Below are 27374 nucleotides of genomic sequence, written 5' to 3'. Positions count from 1 at the left end.
GTCCCTTATGTTGTTAATTTTATGGAAGTTGTGATTGTTTGCATATGTGCCTGTATGTTTGTATGCATTCTCAGGGTGTCTCTAAGCTTTAGCACCATTCTTGTGATATGTCAAATGTTCAACTTTGTTTCGATTTATACAATACAAAAAGGATCGATAGATAAAGTAGAAGAGAATGTAGCTCAGAGCTCAACTGCTCTGCTCTGAACAACTTGGTGTTCTTTGAATTTGGTTATTTGCAAACATTTCATTTCCCAATTATGTAACACCATCAGTGCAAGTAAGTGTGGCATTTGTTCCTGGTTTATGTAGAGTAGCTTGCCCTGCCAGTTTTGCTGAGGGTGTGGTTTAATTTTTGTTAATTCATTGATTAGGGTATTGTTTTCTCCCTGATTGGTTGTCTGCTGTTAATCCCTGCTTACCTGGGTACTTGCTGCTGGAAATAATATTTTCTGGTGCTTTTTTGTTTTCTTCTTAGCTTTTTTATTCCCTTCTTGAATGATATTTAAATGTGGTTTATATTTATGTGTCTATTGATGGCTGGTTTATCTGAATGCCAAGCTTCCAGGAATTCCCTAGTATTTTTTTGCTTTGGCTTGGTCTAAGTTACTAACAGTTTCTCAGTTGAAATGGTGGTTGTAAGATTAAGCATCACATAAGCATGTGTTGTGAGGTAAAGGAATTTTCAGTGCATCCAAAACACCAACCAACAATCAGAAAACACAATGAAAACTCCCTAATCTGGGAAACTACTGTATACTGGACAATTAGATGAATGAAAAATGTATTTCATATTCAGTTTTATAAACTAAAAAGTGGCCATCAAACCAATCAAGGGTTTTAAGTAAAAGGGGGAAAAACCCATACCACTCTGGATTAAAAGTCAAGCTTTTAATGTGTATTCAGAAAAGTTAGCTATCAAAATTTCTTCTACGATTTCTCTTTCCTACATGGTTCTATGCCTTAACTTGTGGCAATGATTTCCAGTCCCTTTATTGCTCTCATTTACTGTTGTGTGGCAGGAATGGATTCTGAAAAGTTGAAGTAAATAGAAATGATTAGAGATTAAGTACCCATATGTTGGAAAGCAATATATAATTGCACTGGCAGTGGACCTGACTTCCATGTAGGAATTTGATTCTGGGTTAAGTGGCTTTCAGACAGTTATGATTCTGTGCTGCCAGCTTTCATAATACAGGTATGACTGGTCATTTAGTGACCGTTTGAAGTTACAAGTTCCAAAAAGCTATTTATGACTCAGTTTTAGAGTTCAAACAGCTGCACCACCACCTTAGTCACATGACCACATTTTGGTGCTTGGCAACCAGCTGATCTTTATGGCTGGTTGCAGTATTCCATTGTCATGTGACCACATTTACAACATCTTTTGCTGGTTTCTAAACTATTGGGTTGGTTTCTGGCAAAAAAATAACCACTCCTATGAATATATTGATTTGCTTAACGACTGCTGTATTTGCTTAAGGACTGCCCAAAAAGTCATAAAATTTTTGTTTTGATTTGTTCATGTGGGTGTCTCAAATTATGTCTGTCATGATGTATGACTGAAATTCAGGGCTCCATTACAGTTGTAAATCAAGGACAACCTATAGTCAAATCAATTAGGGAGGGACTTTAGAAGCTTCCTTGGTACTGAGTCCATTTAGTTCAGGGCTGTCTACACTGATTTGACAGTGTTTGTCTAAGATTTCAACTGGAAATTTTCCTAGTCCAATCTCAAAAATCTTCTGCAATGGAAAATATACTGTAGTATATTTCCTCTTGCTATTACAGTGATACCTTAATAATCAATGGCTTTGAAACTCATTGAATTTGGTACTTAGTGTATTTTGATGCAAAATGTTTGTTGCAGTATTCATAGTTTGTTTGGTATTCAACACTTAAAGTAGAACTTGTCAGTTTTGGCTGCCTTGTGACTCACTACATTATTCCTTATGGGAAAAAATTGTTTGGTATTCATAATTTTTGGTACTCATTGCACCTCCCGGAACCAATTAACAATGAGTACTGAGGTACCATTGTAGTATTATTTGTTTATTTAGAGAAGCCAAAATGAGTCAGGTCTAGGAATGCTGGATAAATCAGTTTGGTTTTCATTTTCATGCAAATTTACCCAGTTCATATTTCTTGAACTTATATGCATGTTGAGATACAGTTCTACACTGACATTTGCACTTTTCAAAAATTTGCAACAAAATTTTCACAAAAATGGACGTAAGAAAGTTCATAAACATTTATAGAGAACATTAAATTCAAAATATATATTAGGAAAAGTGCATATAAAATGCACATAATTGAAGTTATGAATATAAATATTTAAATTTTCTTCTTAGAAATAATAATATATTCATGAATAGATGCAGAAGTTAAATGTAATGTACTTGAGGCTGGAAAGATGAAAAATTGTGTGAAATAGAAGTTGACAGATTCGCTCATCATAATTCAGCGCATTCCTTTTCTGGTGCGGGGATAACTACCGAATTTCCATGACATTTCTGATTGTATCTTCTTTGGAGAATATTTCCATAAAAAGAAAAAAGACATATTAATCAACCAACCACATGTGAGACATACTGTAACTATGTATTCCTACCATGTTTTAAATTACAGATTAAGTTTGATAAAAAATTTAAATCACATTCAGTTACAATGGGAAATATGTACTTTTTCCAGTTATCATTTGATTCCTCCAACTAGCTCTTAGGTCTCTTTTCCTCTTAAATGCAAGATTCGATTTGAAATATATACATATTCAAGCTTAGCTGTTCCATTAGGAAAAAAATGGTATACATTAAATAAAATAAATTGAATTGAATTTGTAACAAATTGAAAATAGGACAAACAACTGCCACTGATTTGAGTGGGAATATCTTGTCAACAAAGGATTAATAAAGCATGCTGCAAAATACCTCTGGTTAACTGAGAAAACCTGAAGGCCACAGAATGGTATAGATGTTTGAATAGAAATACTTCACCGTTTATCAGATAAATAGAAATGAATGTTGCTGGTTTCTGTAATTTGATTAAACAATGCAGTGAATACTTACTGTTTCCCTTAAAAAACTCTTGATTTTTTTAGATGATGTGGGATTTACCATCCAAGGAAACTAATGCCTATTTCTTGAAGCTGACCCTTTCTGCAGAAGAAAGTAAAGAAATGCTGGAGCTATTGCAAAACTATTGCAAAAAAGAATATAACTTACCATTAACCCAGCAGAAAACATTCCACAATATTGGCAAGTCAAATGGGTGAAAGAGATCCTGATCGTAGACTCTAATTTCATGGCAAAAGAAAAGCCATAAATATATAGAGATTGTCATGGGGAAAGGCATTATGAGTAGATGAGCTTGTTGACTAACAAGAAACTGATTAGCTTGCTGTCATATCTTTAACAGCAAACTGAATTGTGAAAATCAGTAGGTGAAGCTTTCTGTAGTGGGGACTGAGGAAGTACATCTGGTTTCTTATTCATGGTTTTGCACCAATATATTGAACAATGTGCAGCATATATTTTGCATTGATTGCATACTCTTATTCAGATACCACATTGCTTAGAGTCAGATTAAATAATATTCGATTTTTAAAATTAAGAAAAATAAGTAAGGTTATGGAGGCCAGTTAAAAATTGGCAACCTGAGTAAACAAGTGCTGTCAAGTCAGTCTTGACTGCTGGCAACAGGCAGCATATGTCCATGGATTTTCTTAGCAACATTTTCAGAAGTGGTTTGACATTACCTTCTTTCTAGGGGTAAGAGAAAATGGCTAGCTTCATATCTAAAGTGGTACTAGAGCTGATGGTCTCCTAGTTTCTAGCCTAGTGCTAAAACCAGGCCACCAGCTGGCTAGTACCGTGTTTCCCCAAAAATAAGACCCAACCAGAAAATAAGCCCTAGCATGATTTTTTAGGATGCTCGTAATATAAGCCCCCCGCAAAATAAGTCCCAGTTAAGATTGTCAGCCAAACAGATGCATTTAGTACTGTATTTCCCCCAAAATAAGCCCTAACCAGAAAATAAGCCCTAACGAGTCTTTTGAAGCAAAAATTAATACAAGACCCGGTCTTATTTTTGAGGAAACATGGACAAATTATAAACTGAATGACAATTAGATTGTTTCTGCTGCTCTCAATAACTAATTCAGATAATTGTATTATAGATCATTTCACCAGCTATAGTTTCAAGCTAGTTCAAAAATTTTCATGTATAACAAAAAGAAAAAAGAAATTAAGACTTTCCAAAGACCTTTATGATAGCAGTGGGGGAGGGGAGAAGATTTGCAGTTTTTATGTCTAAAAAGAAAGAAGCTGTTGGAAACTTAATGTGGCATAAGAGATGTGCCTGTCCTGGAAGTCTTCTAAATTTAACTGGATAGAGCCTGCTTATGTTTACTGGAGAGCCCCACAAAAAACAGACTTTCTTTCCATTATTATGGCTTCAACACATGAGGGCTTGATAGTCAAAGCAGCTACTGGCTCAGAGCCCTGAATGAAATTAGGTATGTGCCATCTGGCTGAGAAAATTGCCAGGTGGAGCTCACTACTCTATACACAATCCAGATTGATCCTTATCATGCGTGCTCAAAATTCAGACTTCAGTTTACGGTGACAGAAATTTGAACTTTATAACTTCAGATAGAAAGTGAATGAGTTAAATGTGACAATATTCCATTTCCTGTATGTAATTTACTGGCCAAGCTTGGACAAGAGTAAATATTTCCTGTTGATTCTGGTTTGATTATAATACATAGAAGGGTCCATGAGAAGAAACTCAAATCTCCAGAACAAGGGGGTAAGGGCACAAAGAGGGTGGAAAATTAGCCACCAATTTTATTTTAACAGATATTTTTAGCACTGCAAGGTAGCCCAGACAAGAAACTGCAACCAGGAGTACTAGTACTTTCTTTATTGTAAGGATATACTAATAGAATTTTGCAAGTCTGACAATACCCTCCCCTCCTCTCCCTAATTTTTACTCTCCCAAAAACTAGGAAGGCCTTTTTCTGAATTCCTTTTTTTCCTTCAGACTCAGATTTCATTGATCTGACCATTTTCTAGGCTCCAGCTCTTTCTCCTGTTTCCCAAGGTCACTCCCATATTACACATACAGGGAGAACTGTTATCCAGGTATCATAACTAACAGCTGGTGAAAGCAAGTCCTGGTAAAGTAATACTTCTTCACATCTCCACTGTGGGATAGTAATGCCCACCTTTCTCTCTGGGCACCATTCTAACAGGGAAAAAAAAAGAAAGTTTACTCTTCTCTTGGCTTCATTCCATAGAGTAACAGTGTGTGGGTGATGGCAGCATCCTTAAACTGACAGGTCACTGCATAGCCTGGAAGGACAACAATTATCAAGTGAGAAATGAAATGGCTCTTGGCAGATATTGTTATGGCATGTATAATGAACATCCGTAAGGTACAGCATCAAAATGACATGGTTCATTGCATGTTGGCACTGCTCTGGTTTCTACACACATATTCCCAAAATAAGCATCCTGTCCAATAAGAATTCATGTATTGCATTCTGCCTTCTGAAGGATCTCACTAAACATTTATAAAATGTCAGAATATATTACTGTAATTCTCTCTTTGTTAGCATAATCTTAAAAACTATAAAGCCATCTTCCTGAGCACAAAATACTTGCACTCTTTTTCTTGTCAGCAATCCTTAGAATAAAACAGTGGATTAATTAACACACAGGAGAGCTAATTGAATCCTTTTTATAAACTTATTTAATAACATCTAATACAGAGAGCAATTTTCTTTCCAACAGGGGAAATGCAAATATAGAGCTGTGAAGACACACAGAAGACACATAATATACTCACCTTATAACACAGCATGAGAGAAAGAATGAAAGATTCATTTTATTCACATATTAGTGCCTGAGCATAAATTCTTTTTCCTGATCTAAAGTAAATGTATAACATGAACTCTCTTCCTCCCATTCCTTATTTTCCCATGAGAAACATTATCTGCTTGAAAATCACAGAGTTGATTTAGAGAGTGGCTGAATTTTTTAACCTAGCTTTCTTAAATAGTTTTATTTCTTTATAAAAATTTATATGCCCCTACTCAAATGATTCTTGATGACTTATAATACAAATTAAAACAATAAAGTACCTAACTGTAGTTCACTGCTATAGAGACTAAAGGAGATGACTTTAATAGAATTATGTAAGAACTTTGCCTAGGCAAATATGGTTAAAACGTTCTTTAAGTCCTGTGAAGCAAGATAATATTCAGCAGCAGCTCAGGCAAATGCCTCCCTCATTTACTCAGATGTAGGAAGAAGGGGAGATTAAGCACAACCAGGCTTGCAAAGTTCTGTTACTACTGTATATCCTATCTCATTCTTCCTGCGGAGTTGAATTTTCGATATGGTCTACTTAATAGAGCTGACAAACTGTCCTTTAATTAAAGCCTTAATGGAACACATTCGGTATTTACAAGTTTTCTAAGGCTAAAAGGGTGGGAGCGTGAGATTCATAATGTTCCAGAGAAGGGCCTACAGCTGAGAATGTTGTTTTCAGGGCCCCAATCTCCCATGATTTCTTGTAGGATAGGCACTCAAAGAATCTGTTCTATGTTAGAACATGTAGTAGATAGGTAGATCTACTTCAAGTAGATGGTCCTAAAAATAGCAAGTGCCTAAGCCACATGTTTGGGGTAAGAAAAGAAAAAAATACCATAAGAATAAGAACATTTTCTTTATTTTTAGGAAAGAACATAACACACAGAATAGGGTTTTTTATGGTTAAAAAATAAGAAACCAAATCATTGTGGTCTCTTATTATATCCATAAGAGTTTGTTGTTTATCTTCCAACGTGATCAAAGGCATTTACATAGAACAGTTCCAAATAGAAGAAAACACACACAGAGACACACACACACACAAACACGTGTGTGTGTGTGTGTGTGTGTGTGTATGTGGAGTTCTAAGTGCTCTTTGAGATTGGTTGTTTGCTTGCAGATGTTTCATTACCCAATTAGGTAACATCATTAGTGCATCACTGCACTGATTACCCTAGTTGGGTAATGAAATGTCTGCAAGCAAACAACCCAGCTCAGAGAGCACAAAAGACTCCACAAAGAACAGTAAACTCCAAGAAACAGCATGGAAAAGTTGGAGAACAATGCTAAGGGAAAAAAAATCTGTTCTATACTCTTCTATATTTAACGAACCCTGAAGCTTGCTAACTTCATCAACTCCTAAACACTATTTTTGCTATCACTAAAGACTGTAAGATCACAAAAACTTACCAAATTTGATGACACGTTTCTAGGTTTTAGCAGTGTGACCAGTGGTGGGATTCATATATGTGAATAACCGGTTCTCTGTGTGGATGCCGCTTCTGGCATCATTTCCTTATCACTGCACAGGACCAGAAAAGTTCCAGTCCTTCATCCTATCCCACTGCTGCTAGCACTTAAAATATATGGTTTTCTTACTGCCTTACTGCCTCTTTCAGTAGGTCTCCTAACAGTTATAGTTCACTTGCTCTGGGAAAAGAGACATTGCTTGTTTCTGTAGCTCTTCCTGGTTTATATTGCTTATAGGACATGCTGCTGTTTATCCTCTATTTTTGTTATGGGTCTGTCTGATGAGTCAGACTCTGAATTGGAAAAACAGGACTTAAATGGTAAGTGCAGCTGTGCCATTAGTGTCTTTCAAATGTCTTGATCAGCTATTTCTGCAATTCCTAACTGGGCTGATGGGAACTGAAGTCAAAAATATCTAGAGAACAACAGTCTCTTTAGATCAATATATCTGAACTAAAATATCAACAAAGAAATAATAGCTCCCAGCATACAGTAGCAAGAAAGCATTGAGTACCATATGTAGTAAACTGTCAGTCCTTGTGTACTGCTTATATTGGAAGAATTCCTTCATCCTAATCAGAATAGAGAAGAATCAGAAAAATTCTGAGTCTTCAAAATCACAGTCAGAGTCCTACAGTAAGAAATATTGGTACAAATGTTGCTTTTTTCTGTAAGATGGGCTACTGTACAAATTTGATTAATAAATAAACTTTATTTTTTTTAAAAAAATACAACATTGAACATTTTCAGAAATCATGAGGAGAATTCAACAGTTCTGTGATAAGCAAAGTAATATGGTTATCTTAGAGGAAGTTACTTAAGACTGAGCTCATACAGTTTAAAGTTTAATTGGGATGGACAGAAGTGTGACATGTGGTGAGGTACCATTTAGTAAAAAGTTGGCAATGATGGGACTCCATTATTCCAGAGAGTAGAAATGTAACATGAAGTTTCTTCTCAGCCCTCAAAGTTTGCTTGTTTATGGTTTAGTGCTATTGTTCAAGTCTCATATCAAGAACTTTAGTATTCTGCTTGAATTTCATGCTAAGAAGCCCACTGAAAGTATTCTTATCCTTTTCCCAGTTAAGTCCCATTCTTCCTAGTCTGCATTAAGACAAAGCATCTGGAATTAAGCCAAGGGTAAGACTGAAATTATATTGATTGATACAAGAAAGTGATTATTCATAGCATTCTACATTGCTTCTAGATAGTGGTGGCGAACCTATGCCACACATGGCGGAGGTAGCACTCAGAGCCCTCTCTCTGGGCACGGGCACCGTCACCCCAGCCCCACCTTCTCCCACGGCCCCCTCCTCACCAGCAGCCCCCCTAGAGGAGAGTTGCCCCGGGTATGGCTCACATGGAACAGCACAGCCAAGGACATGGCAGCCAGGCAGCGGGGACAAGACTCCACCCTTGTGCCCCGTCACATGCAGATGATGCTGAGGGGTGCAGGCAGAGGGCGTAGCCACCATGGTGCTGCTGGGCCACCTGGGTGATCTGCGGCAGGCTGTGGAGGCAGTGGATGGCCCAGTCTCTGAAAGGTTCGCCATCACTGTTCTAGATGCTACTAAGATGCAAATGAATAGCTGGATTGAAAGATAGTTTAAGGAGTTCCCAACATTTCTGCAAAATGGCAGGTGAAGACATTGTTCTAGCCGGTTGCTACAAATTGCTTCTTTTATAGCAAAACCCTTTTTACATGAAAGAACCTTAATAAAATTTAAATAAAAGACTAAACAGCACCATTCCAAAAATAAATAAATGACATACCACAATCTGAACTCCCTCTGAATGTAATATTTTTCCCCTCCTCTCACATGAAGGGGCCTCAGGTTATGAATCTTTGACTCCTTAACAAGTCAGAGGCCTCTGTTTAGAAGAAGAGAGCCTGATCACAGAGACTGAAATATTTTTCTTCCGTCAGATTTTGCAGGAAAATGCAAGTTATCTCGCTTTGCTCTTAATTCCCTGTCCCGCTGAAAACCTCTGTGCAGCAGAGAATAGTTATGTAAGTAAACCTAGATTAGCATAATTATTAATCATTCATCTTTTGTCCACTTATTTCCTCTCCTGTAGGAAATTACCCACTACTCAAGTTCAAGTATGATAAGTGCTATTCTCCACAACAATCCATTAATCTCCAAACTTTCAAAAGGGCTCTTACATGCTTTTTGTGTTTCTACTTTCATGTCGCTGCTTGGTCTAGATGCATCTCTAAGCAAACTGAACACTTGCAGAGTATCCATGTGGAAATTAGGGTATTAGGAATTATTTTATGGCAGGGAGATTTGCTGCGTGGGGAAGGTCCCCTTGTGATGAAACCTAAGTATTTCAGCAGTTTATTCAACCTTTGCGTGTAATAGTTAACCATTTTCTTGACCTCCTTTTTGAGATCAGGATTAATTCCCTGCAAAGCATAATATCGTATGCTGGTTCTGACTTATAGAAACACACTATAGAAATATAATGAGTATCCCTGAAAGCTGAATTACATTTAAGGCAGAAAAAATAATAATAATAATAGGAATCATACTGTTAGAGCTCCAAAGCTGAGAAATGTCCCTCTGTGTTCAGTCAGTGTCTTTAACATGAATCTCACTCTGCAGTTATATTTTGGTTAGACTGCATAACTAACATCTGAGCCATGTTGGACCATGCAACAGAAGCAGTTCTAATCTAATTATATGAGAGTATGATCTCTTCAGTATGAAGAAAGGCCTTAGGTGAGTTCATTTTAATATTATTCAGTTTGTTCAAGATATAGAATGTCTTTCCAAAGGGCACCAACTTGGTGTCTTCCTGTTACTTGTTTGTTTGTTATTATTCAAACTTTAACTTTCTTGTTTTAAAAAATATTTTCTTGCTGACTGAGCTGCAGATCTGGCTCATGAGATGATCTGGGGAAAGTTTTCCAGAACATTGTTTGCTGTTGTTATTGTTTGCTGTTACACTTAGAGACTTTTAATAGCTTTTTGTGTTATCTGAATTTCACAGTTTGCTTTGTTCTACTACATACATTGTGACTTTTGTAGAATTTGTGCACCGCCTCTGGTACTTTTAGGTTAGGTGTCTTCTTTACAATTAGCATCTGTTTATACTGCTTTTGAAAGAAGATATTACCTATTGGCTCAGCTGATACAAAACCTGAATGCTTATGATCAGTTCCTCAATACAACGCCATCCAATTTCTGCAAAGGAAAGTGGAACATTTGGTAGGATTACAATCTCAATTCAGATAACATTATGAGACATCCAGAGAGTAGTTCTCCCTCACCCCATAATATATGACATTCTATTTACACGTGTTGTATCATATATCATATAATATTTGTCATGAGAAGATCTTACAATGGAGTCCTAAGCACATTAATTGGGGCAGAAACTGCAAAATGGTTTAACTTACTTTTTAATTGCCTCTCGTGTGTAATGACCCAAATAACGATTGCCTTATAATATACCTAATTTCATTTTATGTTTGTATAGTTTTGTACATAATTTGTCTTGTAAAAAAGTGGCACTAGACTCTAAGGTCTAACATAAAAAATGTGAGGAGACTCATTATTAATCCGTGCTACTCAAAATTCCAAGAGCTGAGTTTTCTTCTCTTAGGCATTTTTTTTTTTAAATGTGATAAGTAGCTAATGTGGTAGAAATAAATAATAAGATCAATAAGGTCAATGTGAAATGCACACTGATCATTGCATATACATATTTACACATATTTGATATAATTATAGTATTTTGACTTAGAATCAAAATAATGCAAACTATCCTTAATTTCTAATTTTCATGCGTGCCTAATTAATCCTTTGTAACTTAACAGAAAGGCAACTTTCATTTTCTGAACTTGACCATCTATAACTTTTGATTAGTTATTTTCTTTAAAAAGTTTCCAAAATGATAACCACAGTAGACTATTGCAAGAAAAAATAATCATCATTAGTGAGAGGCAGATTAAATGAATATCCAAGGAATATCAGAAATTAGGCATTGTATAGTGCCATGGAAAATGTACTTGGAACTTATTTTGCTGTAGGGAATGTTATGCATGAAACAGTTGACTTAGATGAAAATCCCAAACACATTTAAGATAAATATTTAAACCAACTGGAAATCACAAATCTAATATTAAACGCTAAATTATGCTAATTTTGTTGTCAGTGGAAATACAGTCACTGCTTATCATAGTCCCATTCAACTATTTGAATGTATATTTTAAAATATTAGTTAGAATGAGTATGTTCTTTATTATACGAATCTGCAATTATTAATTTGGGTGTCTGATACTATATAACCTAGCATTAAATTTGACACCTTTTTCACTCATCCTATCATTGTATTAGATCAGGCTAAATATGTTTAGAAGATGATAACAGTGTACAAAATCTATGTTTATGAATTCAATTGTGCTGAGAAAAGAAACCCTAAATTACAGTATTATTCACTAAATTTTGGAGAACAGTTTCTTTGGAAGGGGAAGATATTTGTATGAAAGTGTCTGGTGGAAGAGACACTGAGAATGAGAATGAATGATAATTAAGTTTCTTTCTCAAATGAGGCCATGTAGTCTGGGAGTTGAGGAATTTCCATAGGATTCTATGGCACAACAAAATCCTTTTGTGCAATCCATATGCAGATACATTTTGGTTTAGCTAAACAACCATGCAAAATCTTATTTGAAGGTATTTGGGATGTAAAGGTTTTGTTTGTTTGTTTATTTATATGTTACATGCAATTACTGGATAAAGTCCATTTTTTTCCAAAGCAGTACTGTTTATGTATTAACATTATTGCTTTTGTGCATACATTAGTGCAGTGGTGGGATTCAAATATGTGAACAACCAGTTCTCTGTGTGGATGCTGCTTCTGAAAGTCCATTCTGGACCTGGGCAACAAAAAATTAGCTACCGGTTCTGCCGAACTGGTGCGGACTGGCTGAATCCCACCACTGCATTAGTGTCACTTCAGTTGTGCGTGCATTTATGTTCTGTCCTCTGTACACATACTGGATTTAGTGGTGAATAGAAAAGGCAACTCTTGTGTTTTAACAGATTTTGCATTAAATTTATTGTTTTATTATATTACTGTATAGACGTTACAAAATTGTTTCTATTACCTTTTCTTCCTCACTATGAGGTCACAGAGATCGCAGTGCCAGACAAATGTACCATCTTGTAAAGGAAAGGCTCTTTTATCATTATTGTCAGCCACTGTAAGCTCCACTATGTATACCAGACCAAGAAAAGATCTCCAAAAGGTTAAAACTACAAAATATTGCAAGCTTAATTGTGTCTGACTTCACCAACATCACCCTGCACTCCTGTAAAACTAAGGAGGTGTCTGTCCATTTCCTCTAATGGAACCCATTACTCTCCATGATTGACAGATATGCTGAGAGAGGTGAACCAGGGGAAGATATAACTAGATCATTACTGGCACTCTGCAAAGGACAAACTAGCATGTGGCTAGAAGGATGGCAACACACCAGTTCTTCTCTGCCCTTATTGCATCTGCAGCCCTGCTTTGGCAACAAGAAAGGTCTGGTCTGGTGAGGAAGGGGTCATGGAGAACTTCTTACAGTGGTGCATGAAGGAATTTAAACAGCCTCAGTCAGATAAAATTGCTCAATTAAAAGTTGGATGCTCACCTTGCTGCAAGTCCTGGGGAGATGCTGATGGAAAAGTCTTGCTCTGTTATCTGGGAACGGATTGAACCTGTTGGGTCTGAGGAAGGGCCAGGGTCCTCATGACTGGGAGCCTGGCCACCTGCTTTATAGATCCATGCCCTTCCTGGCTAGTTAACGCTGCCCAAATGTATTCAAGTGGTGGTAAATTCTTCTTTGTGTGAGGGGATTGTTCCTTCACCTCTTAATGAAGTCTTGGTTCATCCTCTCCTGAAAAAAACTACCATTGAACCCCACTATACTGCACAATTTTTATCCAGTATCTCACTTCTCTTTCTTCAAGAAAATGGTAGAGAAAGTGGTTGGAAGCAGATTATCTTGACCCTTTTCCATCAGGATTCAGACCCAGATCACTTTTATGTCCTCTGGTGTGGGCAGGAAGGGGATAGGGCATCCATCCTTGCCATTCTGGACATTTCTTGCCTTTCAGTGTAATTAACCATGGTATCCTTCCAGTGTTTGGCACATAGAAGTGATCTGAAGTATTTTGCACTACAAAGATAATGCAATACAATGGCAACAAATCTTTCTGAAACTGTTTGACAGTAAGATATTCCGATATAATCTTCCTTTGATGCTAATTGCTTGTCTTCTCCAGAGTGGGAAATTCTAGCCTACCTTCCACTCCAATCTGGCACTTTATGGCTCAGTTATCTCATGGCTATCTTCAACAATGAATGAGGTCAAAAGCAACAGCAGTGTTTGGATAAAACATGTACCGCTGTAAGAATAAAGCTATTACAAGCCATCCAAACTTTATCTCTTCCTGGCAATGAAATGGAACTACAAATACTGATTTGGAATTCAAGTCTCAAATTTAAATTGAGTCTTGCTGCATTCAGTTCTCAAATCTGAATCAAAGTAAGGCTTTAATTTGAATTAAATCATGAATCAAAGCTTTTCCCAGTTTGTCTGAGAAGGGAAAAATGTAAAAATATGTTCAATCCCCTCATTTTATGGGGTGAATCTCAGATAGTATAAGTGAAGCAAGATAAGATTCTGTAAGGCAATTACAACTAGCAGTCATTTCTTACAAGATTCTGTTCATGTAAACTTACAATAAAATAGAAGTAGCTCTTCTGGTCTCTTTCCTGTGTGCTATACCTGGGAAGATTGACATCCATCTTGTAAGACAATACAAATACAATACAAATACAAATATCCCACTATTTCCCTTACAGTTAAGGAGAGTCCCATCTGAGCCTATTTCTCCAGTTGTTAGGTAGCTGCAGGCTGAGTACTCTTTTATCGGATCGTTCCCTAGGCAGCAACGCTTTGTCCCATTTCTCAAGGTCTTTCTCACTACCATTATGAGAACAGTTTTATATGACAAGAAAGCAAAAATGAAAGGAGAGGCCAAGACAATTGTTTGGACAAGGATGCTTTATCACATACACAAAAGAAACTGGCTGAAGTTTAGAAATTAAAAGAGAAATACAAATGAATAACCTGGCAAATATTATCTTATTGGATCTACAAAAGAGACTTGTTAAACACTTGAAAAATCTATGTATGGATAAAGAGGAATGGAAAAGATTCAAGCCTTATGACAATATTTAATTGAATTAAAAAATTAAGATTGTTAAAAGCAAAAGGAAGGAATATAAAGTTGGTTTATTTCATCAAGGTTAAAATATGACTCTTTGTGGGGGGGGGGTTGCACATTTTGGCAACCCTTTGTAGAGTTTTTCCTGACACTAGGATTGAAAAGGATATTTTATGGATTTGTTTATAGATAAGGAATAGGATATGAGATGAAAAATTATGGAAGATGAAGAATTATTAAATTTACTTATGCTTATGATGATATGAGTCACTTTTTTATGTGTGTGTGTGTGTGTATGTATGTATATATTAAACAATAAAATATACGAACACCAGGAAGTTATAAAACTATAAAAAGTTTTAATAAAACCAGAATAAAACCAAGCTTTTGCTGGCATCTGCCAGCATCATCAGGGTAGTCTCCAGTCGATGGGAGAAGCTATTTATAATGTGGCGTTCTTTGCGCCCGGCTTCTTGACCTCGTCATGGGTCCCAGCCAATCCACCTGCGTTTTGATCGTAGTTTCTGTGTTGCAAGCTGTAATTTCCTCACTTTCCTTACTTGTGCTGGTACCGCAGCTCTTCCTCCCTTCTTTGCATAACTGTAAGTCGGGGGGACTCCTTAATTCCATGTAATTAGATGTGCACTGTCTGTGTTTATGTTGTTTATTCTCCTCATCCTCCTTCTTAGTACTCCCTATTTCTCTTCTCCTCCCCCTGTTTCTCTGTTTACGATCCTCTTTCAAAACTATATCCTCATTTTTTGTCTCTGTAGCCCAAGATTCCATTGTGTTTACATCATCCTGTTTCCCGATCCTTCGTATCACTTTATTAACTCCCCTTTCTATTTTCTCTTCAATGGGGGTGATTTTAACACCCTCTCCAGAATTCGTGGCACACACAAATTGATTGCTGACCCCTTTTCCCGAGGGGGCTGTCCCTTCACTGTTGTTTGTGTATTCGCTCATTACTTGGGGGTATGCAATCTTCCTTAAAAGGAGAGAGGCAGAATCCTTACGGTCGTGACTTGCATCTCCTTGTGCATTCCTACGGGGAGTCATTCCTCTCAAATGTCTGTAGGAGCGTGTGGAAGCTCTAAGATTATAGAAAACAGGCTTCTCATCTCCCCGTTGTTCTCCTGCATTCCCAAGGCAATAACAGCTCAATCGGGAAATTTCATTAGTGAAGTTAGTTGCAGGATCGCCAGTGGAATTACACGTGGCATTCCAATCCTTCGAATCATGATTGTTTAATAACCCAAAGTCTATACCAGATCGTTTTTTTGTCAAACTCCTCGCTGTTCCTGGGGAGACCCTCAATTCATTGGCACTTGGCTCTTGGTTGTCAATCCACTCCTGTGTCCATGGGGGAAGGGCATATGTTTCAGCAGGTGGGGAGTTACTCTGCTGCTGATTATTCCCTGTCTGGGTATTTCCAAGGCTCGTCTCCTCCGTAAACCCTCTTTGCTGAAGGCACGTAATGTTACATCATTTTTCTCCGGAGGGACGGTCGCGCATTGCCCATGCTCTTAATGTTACATGTGCTGGGCATAGGTCCACATGTCTGTTGATGGATTCTTCTTTGGAGAGCCATGCCTCTTTAAGGAGCCGGCCCCCCTTCGTGCTGTCACTGGCCATCACCTGCATGTTGCTAAAATCAAACCTATGCCCAGATTCTAGCATATGCGCCCCAATTTGGGAATACTGGTCGCCTCTCCTTACTGCCAAGTTATGCTTATGAATTCTAGTTTTGACACGTTTGGAGGTCTCCCCCACGTAGTTGGCAGAGCAACTTTCACAGTTGATCCTGTAAATGACATTGGACTTCTCTATGGTGGGGAGTGGATCTTTCAATCTCATCACCTTAGATCGCAACGTCTGTTTGGGGTTATGTGCCACCCTCACATCATAGGGTGCCAATATCCTAGCCGTGGCTTCTGAGACGGTGTTAATGTAAGGAAGAGTGATACGAAGTCTCTGTGATGTATGTTCTTCTATTTGAGACCTGATGGGGAGGGAGGGTCTGGATAATAGTCCATGGCGCCTGATGAACTTCATAGGGTAACCATTGTGCCTGCACACCTTAAAAAGGTGCTTCTTTTCTTCCGTCCTAGCCTTGGCAGTGTTGCAGTGGGAGCCTACTCTCTTGAAGAGTGTTCTAATACAGCTGGCCTTGTGGGCCACTGGATGGTTGCTCTCATAGTGTAGAATTCTATCTGTGTGCGTGGACTTGCGGTAGATCCTGGTCTTCAGGGTTCCATTAGGTTGGCGGTGGACCAGGACATCAAGAAATGCCAACTCACCCTGGTGCTCTTCCTCTCCCGTAAACTGCAAATCCACGCACACCAAATTGAGTATGCCCACAAAGCCAGCTTTTTGGCTCCTCTTGATGATGACAAATGTATCGTCCACGTAGCGAGCCCAGAATTTAGGACAACACTGGGTCATCGCTACATGCTCCAATTGCTGCAACACTGCCTCTGCTATGATGCTGGATATTGGTGACCCTATGGGGGTGCCCGTAACCTGCTCAAAGGTAGTGCCCTGGAATGTGAAGTATGTTTTTAAACATACTTCTAATAGATTTATGAGGTCCTGAGGCCGAAGGTGGTCCTGCTGGTGACCTAAACCTTTTTTCTCGAGAAGGTCTTTTATCATCTTGATGGCCAGATCTTGTGGGATAGAGGTGAAGAGGGAGACGACATCAAAAGATATCATCACCTCATCATCCTCTATCCTCAAAGACCTGATCCTGTCAAGGAAATCCTCCGCAGATTTGACAGTGGTACAACCACCCTCAACCAAAAGGTTGATGCGATTACTCAGCCATTTGGCAAAGCCTGAGGTCGGAGTGTCCCTAAACGCCACAATCGGGCGAAGGGGGACCCCCTCCTTGTGGACCTTAGGAAGGCCATAGAATCTGGCCATTGCGGTGTCACTAGGGCGCAGCTTTCTAAGAGTGACCTCATCAAGCCTCTTACTACGTTTGAGGTTGTTAAGTAATTTATTAGTATGGTTTTTAAGGGCCGTCATGGGGTCACCGTCTACCATTCTATAAGCTGTAGTATCATTGAGCAGGCACAATGCCTTACCAATATATTGCGCCTTGTCCATAATGACAGTGGCCCTCCCCTTATCTGCTGGCATTATAAGGATGGTGTCATCCTTTTTGAGCTGATTTAAAGCCTCTAGTTCTTTCTTAGATAGGGCTTGATGGCCCCTATGATTCATAACCAAACCTATGACCTGTTGCCTGATGGTGTTTCTGGTCTCCTCTCCTACTCCAATGCGGTGTATGGCTGGTTCTAGGGCCGCAACAAAGTCCAAGGGATGGGCGTCCCTGAGATTACATCCCGCATCTCGTTGTAGGAGGGCAAGTTGAGGCTGAGTCAATGTCTTACTAGACAGATTATACACCAGTCTTTCTGAGGGATTGTAGCCATTCAAATTACGTAGTCTCTCAGTCCTATGCTGAAATTTCTCCGTCGCCCGTTGGTTTGTAATCCTAGCCACAGAGCGGATATGTTGGTCTAGCACAAAGAAATGCTGATTCACGAGTGTCCTCCGGCAATATTCTTGATGATTCTGAATGTTCCTCATCAAGCCATCAATACGTCTATGCAGGTCGTTTATAAGTGCTCGCATGGTTCGATGTTGGAACCGCCGGAGTGCCTGATGACACTCAGCAGAGTCAATAACGAGTTTCCTCCTCAACGACCTGGGTGGGAGGTTTTCCTTGATACAATTATGCAGGAATGCTAGCTTGCAATAGTTATCAGCAACACGGCGTGCAAGCTTTTCCCATCTTCTGGCTTCGAGCAAAACTGCTCTATCATAGTTATATATATATATATATCTCACAAAAATAAAGGGAACACAAACGTATAGGATCCTATATGTTTGTGTTCCCTTTATTTTTTTGAGCAGTGTGTGTATGTATGTATGTATGTACACAGAGACACACACAGAAAAAAAAAATATTATGTGTAAAAGAAATATTCTTTCTTTACTTCACTGTATTACTTCACAGGATTTCTAGGTTATATTTTGCCAATCTAGCATTATGATTACCCATAAATCAGGCAAGTTTTCCTTTTTAAACCCCAGATTAAATTGACTATTGTGTTTTAAAAACGAAGAAGGGGGAAATGCAACTGTTTTACTTCTAACCTATAATGCATAATTGCAAAAATAAAGTGGATGATTTTTATCTAGTGCTTGAGAATTAATTGCAGCATTTTATAGACGTGAAGCCAGCACTTAGGTTTTGTTCGTGCAGCTTCCTACTTTGCTACAGATGCAAGGTATTTCTGATTGACCTCAAGAACAGCACCATGTGTTTGAATTTACAATACAGTTGCTGTAGATCCCCTGGGAGCTTCAGCACAGATGCAAGCCTACTGCTTCATACCTCCAAAAATCTGCTCAGTCCTCACTGTGTGCAAAAGATGGCAGAGTAGCACAGCAGAAATAATTCATGATCATGCACCAGAAAGCAAAAGGCATTACTTCGAGTCACTGAGACTGGAAGTGCATCACTTCTGACAGCCGACTCTAGTTTTGTGGCAGTTTTCAGGATTTATCTACATTGCCGAATCTTCTTTGTAGATCCAGCAATATGCCCTGAAAATTTACAGTCCCTAAGCTGAGTGCCTGCAGAGCTGGCACGAAGAGCCATGTCAGCTTTACTGCAATTCTCTGAAGTGTATTTAATTATGCACTGAAGAATCAGCTAGACAATTACATCTATTTTGACCAATTAAAAGCACATTAAGTGCTAATGGGCATTATTTTTGTAATGAGCTATGTTGAATTGCCTTTAGACATTTTCAAAGCAGTGCCAAATATTCTGAATATTATTAAGTTCCCATCATCTGAAAAATACCTTTCCACAGCAATGTATACTCATATTTCCTTACTTTGTGAATTGTACCGATGGACACTCTATGGATTGAGTTTGCTACTATTAAATTCTGCCCTGTATTGCATAAAGACTCAGTTATGATTAAAAGGGCTACAGGTAATCCTCACTTAACAAGCAGTTGTTTTACAACCTTTCAGCCATGGAATGGGTGCTTTAATGGCCTGTAAAGCCATCCTAAATGGTTGTGCCACCCCTTATGGACACATGACATACTTGTTTGGTGGGTCAGCCCACGGTGGCTGCTCTGCAATCACATGAATGCAATTTGCAATGGGTTTTGCATGTTTCCAGTATTTTTTTTCTGCCAGTTTCCAGCAAAAAAAAAAAAAAAAAAGCCTATTCAGATGAATGGGTTTTCTTAACAACTGTGACATTCATTCAACAACTGTTGCAAAAAAAAGTCTGGAAAATGACTTCTGGTAATGTGGGTACCTTGATTTTTGACCATAATTTGAGGCTTAATTACAGTTGTAAGTCAAGGACTACCTTTGATTGGGTTTGCAAACAAAAAAATTTTCCTAGTATTTTTTATTTCCATTTTATTTCAATGAAGGCAAATATACCTGTCCCAGGATTATGTTGCACGAATCAACCTGCGTCGGTCAGTGAGATCAGAGGTTTAGTCTTCCGAGCTTTCGGCCTCGTGCTGAATGTGTGAGAGAGAACATTTCAACACTCTGATGAGAGAGAAGTTCCCAAAGGATGAGCTTCAACATAAGTCCAAAAGCTTGGAAGACTAAACCTCTGGTCCAAATGACTGACCCAGATTGGATCCTGCAACATTGTATGATACCCTGTACAGCTCATTCTTCTGTAACATCTATTAGCATGCAATGCTTTCATGTGTTTGGAAACCTTCTTAGAAGGCTGAGTGAAGGCAATGCACCTGCTCCTTTCCAAGACAATCCATGAATTTACAGGAAATCTACCTATGAAGAAAGCAACAGGAAGAAAACTAACCAATACACACAGAAAAGAACATGGAAAGTTAAAGAGAAAGCTCAGGGAGATTAAAGAAAACAACAACCTACAGCAAGAAGAGACAGTTGACCTGCAAATATTAAAATTGCTGATTGCTCTGTTCTAAATTTCTCTCCCTTTCTAGTTAGGTAAATCCAAAGCAAAACATATGCAGACCCCCCCCCCTGTCTTTCTTAGCACAGATGTAGATACAGTTAATCCACAACTTTGTCATAAGTTGTGGCAGCCGTTAAGAGGGCCACTGCTTGATTGTTCCCAATTTCATGATCTTTTTTTTGCAGGGTCATTTAACAAATGCCCAATTGTAAAGAAAGACTGTGGTTGTTAAGTAAACCCATTATACCCAATGGGCATTGTTTGCTGGAAACTAGAAAAAAAATAACAATTTCCTATAAAAAAGTCACCACCATGGTCACTTGACCATAGGACACTGCAAATGGCCATAAACATGCAATAATGATTGCCAAGCACACAATATGCAATAATGTGACTACAGGTGTATGCATTTCAGAACATCAAAACTATGTTGTAAGTAACTCTGGAGAGGTCTTTCATAACATACTGGTTGTAGGCCAAGGACTGCTTGTATAAAATTACAGAAGATTACTATTACAGAAGAAAATACAAATATCTTCTGTGGCTATTATAAACAAAAAGTTGAAAGGAATTTTAGAACCCAAGCTTTGCATGCATTCCCGACCATGATATTCTTTCCAAACCAATGATTTTTTTTAAAAAATACATCATGGAAAGGATCCAGGGATGACATGTGTCTGTCTTTCAGTAGATCTGAAAACCAAACAGGATGAAGCTAAATTTGTCGTGAGTGAAGAAGCAGGTGAAAGAAAGCTTAGGTCTATGACTAGCTGCATTTGTCTGAGAGATTTGGAACAAAAAATATCCATCTAAATTCTACCAGTCATGCATCCTTATTGGGAAAAGTAGTGGAGCAGCAGCTCAAAATGTTGCAGACCCTTTCAGTCTAACTGCAACTTTAGAAATTAAACTTTCAGGCCTTCCTCCTGGTCACATGACCTTGAATAGAGCTGCTGTTGAGAAGTTGAAAAGAATTACATAGATCAGGTGTCTTCAAACTTGGCCCTTTTATGACTTGTGGACTTCAACTCCCAGAATTCCTCAGCCACGAATGCTGGCTGAGGAATTCTGGGAGTTGAAGTCAACAAGTCATAAAAGGGCCAAGTTTGAAGACACCTGACATAGATCAAGCTCTGAATGCTTTTCCTAAGGTTTTTTTTTTTTTTTAATACCATAAGACAGTCATGTCCAACCAGCAGCCTGGGAGTCACATGCAGCCGTGGACGGCTAACGTTGCGGTCCCACAAGATATAATAAAAAATATGACAAAATAAAGGAAGCTTGTTATTTATATACCTTAATTATATATTTTATATGCGGCCCAAGACAATTCCTTTTTACTCAATGCGGCTCAGGCAAGTCAAAAGATTGGACACCCCATGCTATGCAGCATTTCTTCTTTATCAGACTGAGATGTAAGAGTCATACAGCAGTGATTCAAGCAAAATCTATACCTAATAATCATATGATACATCAACCAAAGGGTGAGTACTTTTCTTTTGGAAAAATATGCCAGTAGCTGCCCCAAAAGTAATGGGACTAGACTGCTGTTAACACGACTTTCTTCACGGGATATCTCTTGAAATCATTCTGCCAGAATGAAATTTGCCCTAGAGCAAATGTTCTTCCAAGTGCCAGTAGAAATATATTAATAGGCTGACAGATCAGGTGCTCTGCCATTACCTGTCAACATAAGGTTTTCAAAGAATTTATCACTCTCTTTTGTTCAGTTTTGAACAGAAAGTATTTGTTCATTTGTGGGGGTTTATACAATCAGACAAATTGAACTATGTCCATTTCTTCTGCTACACTGGCATCTAGTATGAAAATATACAAAATGTAGATCAGTGTGCAAACTCTGGCCTTTCAAATATGGGTCCTGTTATAGTTTGCATTGTAACCTCATTCAGCCATCGTTGCCACCCTTTATTTCCTACCTCCTCTGGACATCTCTGTGCTTCTATCATTTATTTGTAGTTAAGTTGCTGGCTGACAGTGCTAGAAATATGTTACTTTACAAATTAACGTGACTAGTATGCAAATCAAATCTGTCATTCCATTTCCCTTTTCTTGAATTTCCTAGCATCTTCAATTTTTTTTTTTAAGAAAGAGGAAAAGTAAGAAATGGCCTCATATTATCAGTGAGAAAAAAAGAAATAAGCATAGATTGTTGCTCTGAAGAATAATATGCAGAATTATTAAAAACTCAGTGGTTACATTTTTTTTGTTTATTCCTGCCGAAAGATCATTGATAACAACTTGGCAGTACCATTGCTTTCAATTATTATTTTTAAAATATGTTTAGCTTTAGGCTGCAGAAGGGAGCCATAAATCATGAACTATGAACTATGGATCTTTAGTATTTTATTTTTGCAAGTCCTAGTACACCCAGGCCTGATATATAGCATAGAGATTAATGTGCAGATAGGAACTTAATTATTTGTTGCTCATTTCACAACTATTTCAGCATGCATTCATTGATCAAAAAAGATGTATGCAAATCTTTGGGAGAATAATTATTTAGATTCAAGCAAAGCATCCTATAGAACAGCTTATCAAAGAAGGTCGGATATGTTTTGGTGAGACACTTTACTACATGAAAGCAGTACAGCATGACTTCACAAGGTGAAGTACCTCATGGAGGAGGATTGCCAGCAATCTGCATATCCCAGTGGAACCGTTTTTCCCCTCAAATGCAGAGTAATATGGAAATAGGAATGCAATAATAAAGGGAGTAAACTATTTAGCTCATCCTTGTTAAAGTATAAGCTACTCTCCATTCCCTTTCAATTGCTTATGTCCCAATAAAACAATATAATGAAGGTATCATTTTTAAATCTTCACAATTCCTTTTTGTTTGTGTCAGTTCCAACCTAATTCCATGTCATCCCAAGGATAATCTCAATTCAAATCTCCTATATATTATTGATGGGTTTGTCTACTTGTTATTTGTTTCTCAGAAGACTCTATTTTTACATCATCAAGAAAAAAGATAAAAGGTGATTGGTCTTTCCTCAAGATCTTGATAGAACATGATGATTGTGTTTGTACGCCTGCACAGTGAGATGAGATAAAATCAAATTTCCCAGATAAAAGTCAATTTTAAAACAAGTATCTTAACTGTTTTCAGAAACCTCTAGAAGCTACAGATTTGCTACCTTAAATGTCAAGCAACTCAGATCCTTCATATCGAGAGCAGATGCTCTTAAATTCTCAGTTTTGACTTTTGTCCATGACAGCAGTTCTTTTCAAAATGTAAATCCATGTCCTCGGCAGACTAACTAAAACAACAGCCATAGGAATAAAAGAAACTGATTTTGTCAAATATTTTTCTTTGCTTATTGAAATTTCTCTACTCAGAAATGAATCGGCTGTTGTATTATGCAGGGATTCAGTATGGGTCCCTCTATGCTGAGCTATGATAATTCTCAATTTTTCAAAATCCCTCTCTCTGAATGAGCAATTACATATTCAGCAGTCCTAACAGAATTTTAATTTGACCATGGCATGCAGAGAGTTAAATGTGTTTAATGGCAGCAGTATCTATATATATGTTTGCAACACCTAATTCAGAATAATTAAATCATAGTCAGTGAAGACTGACAGTCCTCAGGGATTTATAGGTAGAAGGGGATGAGAACAGACAAGCTGATTGTTCAGACAATTATTTGAAGTAACAACTGTTGATTAGGATGTTGAATGCAAATGAAAAGAATGAGGGAAGAATTCATTCCCAAGTCATGTGCCTTTTCAGAGTTATTTTTATGGTCAAGTACCCCTATTTTTAGGTTTAAAGTTGATGTAAAATGCTAGATTAGCTCAGTTTTGAGCTGCAGAAAGTAAAATGCTTGCATGAACTCAGAAACACCCCCAAATTTATTTTTAGTTTGCTTTATTGGTGTCTATTCATACAACAGAGGAAAGGAAGTTTAACAAGTTACAGAAATATGGTATTGCCTTGCAGCACTGTGGGTAGATGTCTTCTCAAAAAACTTTTACACTATCTTTGATGGACTATTTTTTTTTTTTTTAAATCCTCAAGGGAATGCTTTAATTCTTGAATTGTTCATCATTTGCAGCTTTTTTCCCTTCTCTGTGTCTCTCTCTTCCCTTTCCACATTTTCTATCTGTAAGTAACAACAGTTGCAACTATATTAGTAGCCTGATTATCATTATGCATTCTCCACAGTGCTCTCAATCATGGCAGAAAATAGTAGCTCACAAAGGAAAAAGTGGGAGAGAAAATTCTACGATGGATGTGTTCTTTTTCTTTTTCTGGGGTAAAGTTGAGAAGAAAAAGAAAAATCTCACAACTTTCTACGATGAAATGAACCTCTGGTTCCCAAGGTCAGATGGTTATTTCCCACTTTCCTTGCAAAATATAGCAGTCTGAAGAACAGGTAACTGGGAAAAACTTTGCATTGTGTTAAAGCTTTATTTCATCCATTCTGTCTGTGAGCCAATAGATATGCTGGATGTCATATTAAATCCAAAGCAATACATCATTGAGTGATTTAAAACTAAATTCAGATGAAGTGCCAAGGCTATGCATTGCTAGTATCATGTTAAACTTGTGTTTGAACTCATTCATATTTATTGGCAGAGTAGTTTCCATCTAAGTCAAGGGTCTTCAAACTTGGCAACTTTAAGACTTGTGGACTTCAACTCCCAGAATTCCTCAGCCAGCCCTGGCTGGTTGAGGAATTCTGGGAGTTGAAGTCCACAAGTCTTAAAGTTGCCAAGTATGAAGACCCCTGATCTAAGTCATAAATCACTTCATTGTTTATGTTGCATACTTTAGCTTGATACACTGTGTCACACAACTTCATGGAGTACTGTTTGTATTATTGTTTCATATTCCCTCTATAAGATTAAAATATAACTGCAAATTAATTGATGGAACCAATATTCTGCATTCTTATAGTAACTAAATTAGCCCCCTTGTTCTACTGTTTGTTTCAAATGTTTAATTTTATCCAAGTTTATTTATTGTGTGTGTTTTCCAGTCAACTATCTGATATATTTGATGTATGTATTTTCAAGCAAAGAATGAAAATAAGCTGAACACTTCCACACTCGTATAACACTGGACAAAGGATAAAATGAACTTCAGAATTAAGTATCTGGCTAGAAATAGCTAGAGGTATTGATTAGTGTAAACGTCTTTAGCCAGCTAATTAATTTATCCATGTTTATTTATTGTGTATGTTTTCTAACCAAGTGTTTGGTATATTTGATGTATATATTATCATAAGAACTAAAGCAACCCTAGACCTCAATAAAGGAATGTCTCTCTGGTCTTTCCAGCTCGCATTAAATAAAAGAGAAAATGTTACCCATGTACTGTTCATTTCCTGAAGGAGCAAGCTTAATAATGAAATCAATAGAATGTCAATAACATTTAGCATTTCTGTTATTTTTAGATAGGTGGTATACCATTTCTCCAAAGACTCTACACAAGTAAATAGCATGCCTTCCTTTCTCCTTTCTTTTGCGGCTTTCCTCATAAAGGTTAGACCGACAGATTTTGATCGCTCCTGCATTACCTTTCCTGTCTCAGGATGGAGTTGAACCAGGACTTCCTGGTTCTACTCCAAAATCTTAACAACTGTGCTACCTTGACTCACTCACTCACTAATTTGCTCACTCATTTATTTATAATATTTAAAACATAGAGCCACCCATTTTACAGCCAACTTAGGGTAGCTCCCAATCAAAAAATAAACAGTATAAAAGCCATATTAAAACTATTAAACTCAACATATTAAAAACCTTTACTTTACTTTACTTCACTTCACTCATCAAGATCCTACATGGACTCTCCCCAGCCCTTATATTCTTCATGCCATGTCCAAAGCTTAGAGGACTGATGGCTCAATTTCCATTCCTTCCCTGGCAAATCCAAATAAAATAAAAGGCATTTCTTGTTAGGTATAGTTAACAGCTTATTAATATTTTTCAGACACTTTTGCATAAATACAAATGGATAAAACAGAAACCCTGATATAGTTATCCTTGACCTCTTTTACAATCCAGCAAGAATAATATTAAAGCTATTACAAATCAAATTCTCTATAAAACAAGTATTTAGGCTATGGTCCATTTGAGGCTTTACATTCTATGGTTATATAGCCCCCAGTATTTATAGTCTTGAATTATATTATAAAGATTGACCAGATCATTACTTCCCAGGGTATTTTTCTCAACCCCTAATGGTTTAGATGAAACAAAAAAGTTGGATGGCGAGGATTTCCAAACCTACTAAGAAAAATATGAAATGAAGGAGAGAGGATGAATGAGGAACCAATATTTATTTAAGTTTGCAAATCTTTTCTATGTATGTTATCTGTTTCTATCTATATAATTTGGGTTTATTCACAGAACCATATTTTTTAATGTGATTAACAATCAAAGGATGGCAAAATTAATAAGCTTTAACAAGTAAGCTTTAACAAGTATGTTGACAACACTGTTGACTTAATAAGTATGTTGTCAATGGTTGACTTCTATTCAAAGTATTCCAGATCAAGTGTCCTTTTTTGTATAGGAACAGATGTGAAACATAAAGGATGTCACTCATAAGGAACAGATGTTAAACAATGAAAAAAAACACTTTCTCCCTCCCAAAAAGAACAATGTGTGGCAGAAACCAAATTATTATTTTAAAAAAGTATGTTGGAAGGATGGATGGATGACTGACTATCGTTCCCACAGATAGATGAAATTTATTCTGCTTTGTCTTTATATGGGTAACCTTGAGGAAGTCTTTGTTTAGTCTTGAAGAGATAGAACTGAAATAGT

At 37.4% G+C, this 27374-nt stretch overlaps 1 protein-coding gene and 1 long non-coding RNA gene across 2 annotated transcripts in view; one reads left to right on the top strand and one right to left on the bottom strand.

Moving 5' to 3' along the window:
* The window catches only part of ZNF804A (zinc finger protein 804A), a 241454-nt gene that overhangs the window by 80135 nt on the left and 133945 nt on the right, over positions 1 to 27374 (top strand). The window lies entirely within an intron of this gene.
* On the bottom strand, positions 718 to 7462 carry LOC120313460. Its single transcript, XR_005558146.1, has 4 exons — positions 7284 to 7462; positions 5225 to 5351; positions 3066 to 3155; positions 718 to 2526 (listed from the first exon to the last, which is right to left on the bottom strand). It is a non-coding gene; the product is annotated as an uncharacterized LOC120313460 (long non-coding RNA).

This window comes from Crotalus tigris, unplaced genomic scaffold (assembly GCF_016545835.1).
Source record: "Crotalus tigris isolate CLP2741 ecotype Arizona unplaced genomic scaffold, ASM1654583v1 scf7180000018683.451868, whole genome shotgun sequence".
In the NCBI taxonomy this organism is placed as follows: Eukaryota; Metazoa; Chordata; class Lepidosauria; order Squamata; family Viperidae; genus Crotalus; species Crotalus tigris.
Note: the sequence above shows the minus strand (reverse complement) of the source record. Positions and strands in the feature narration are given on the sequence as shown.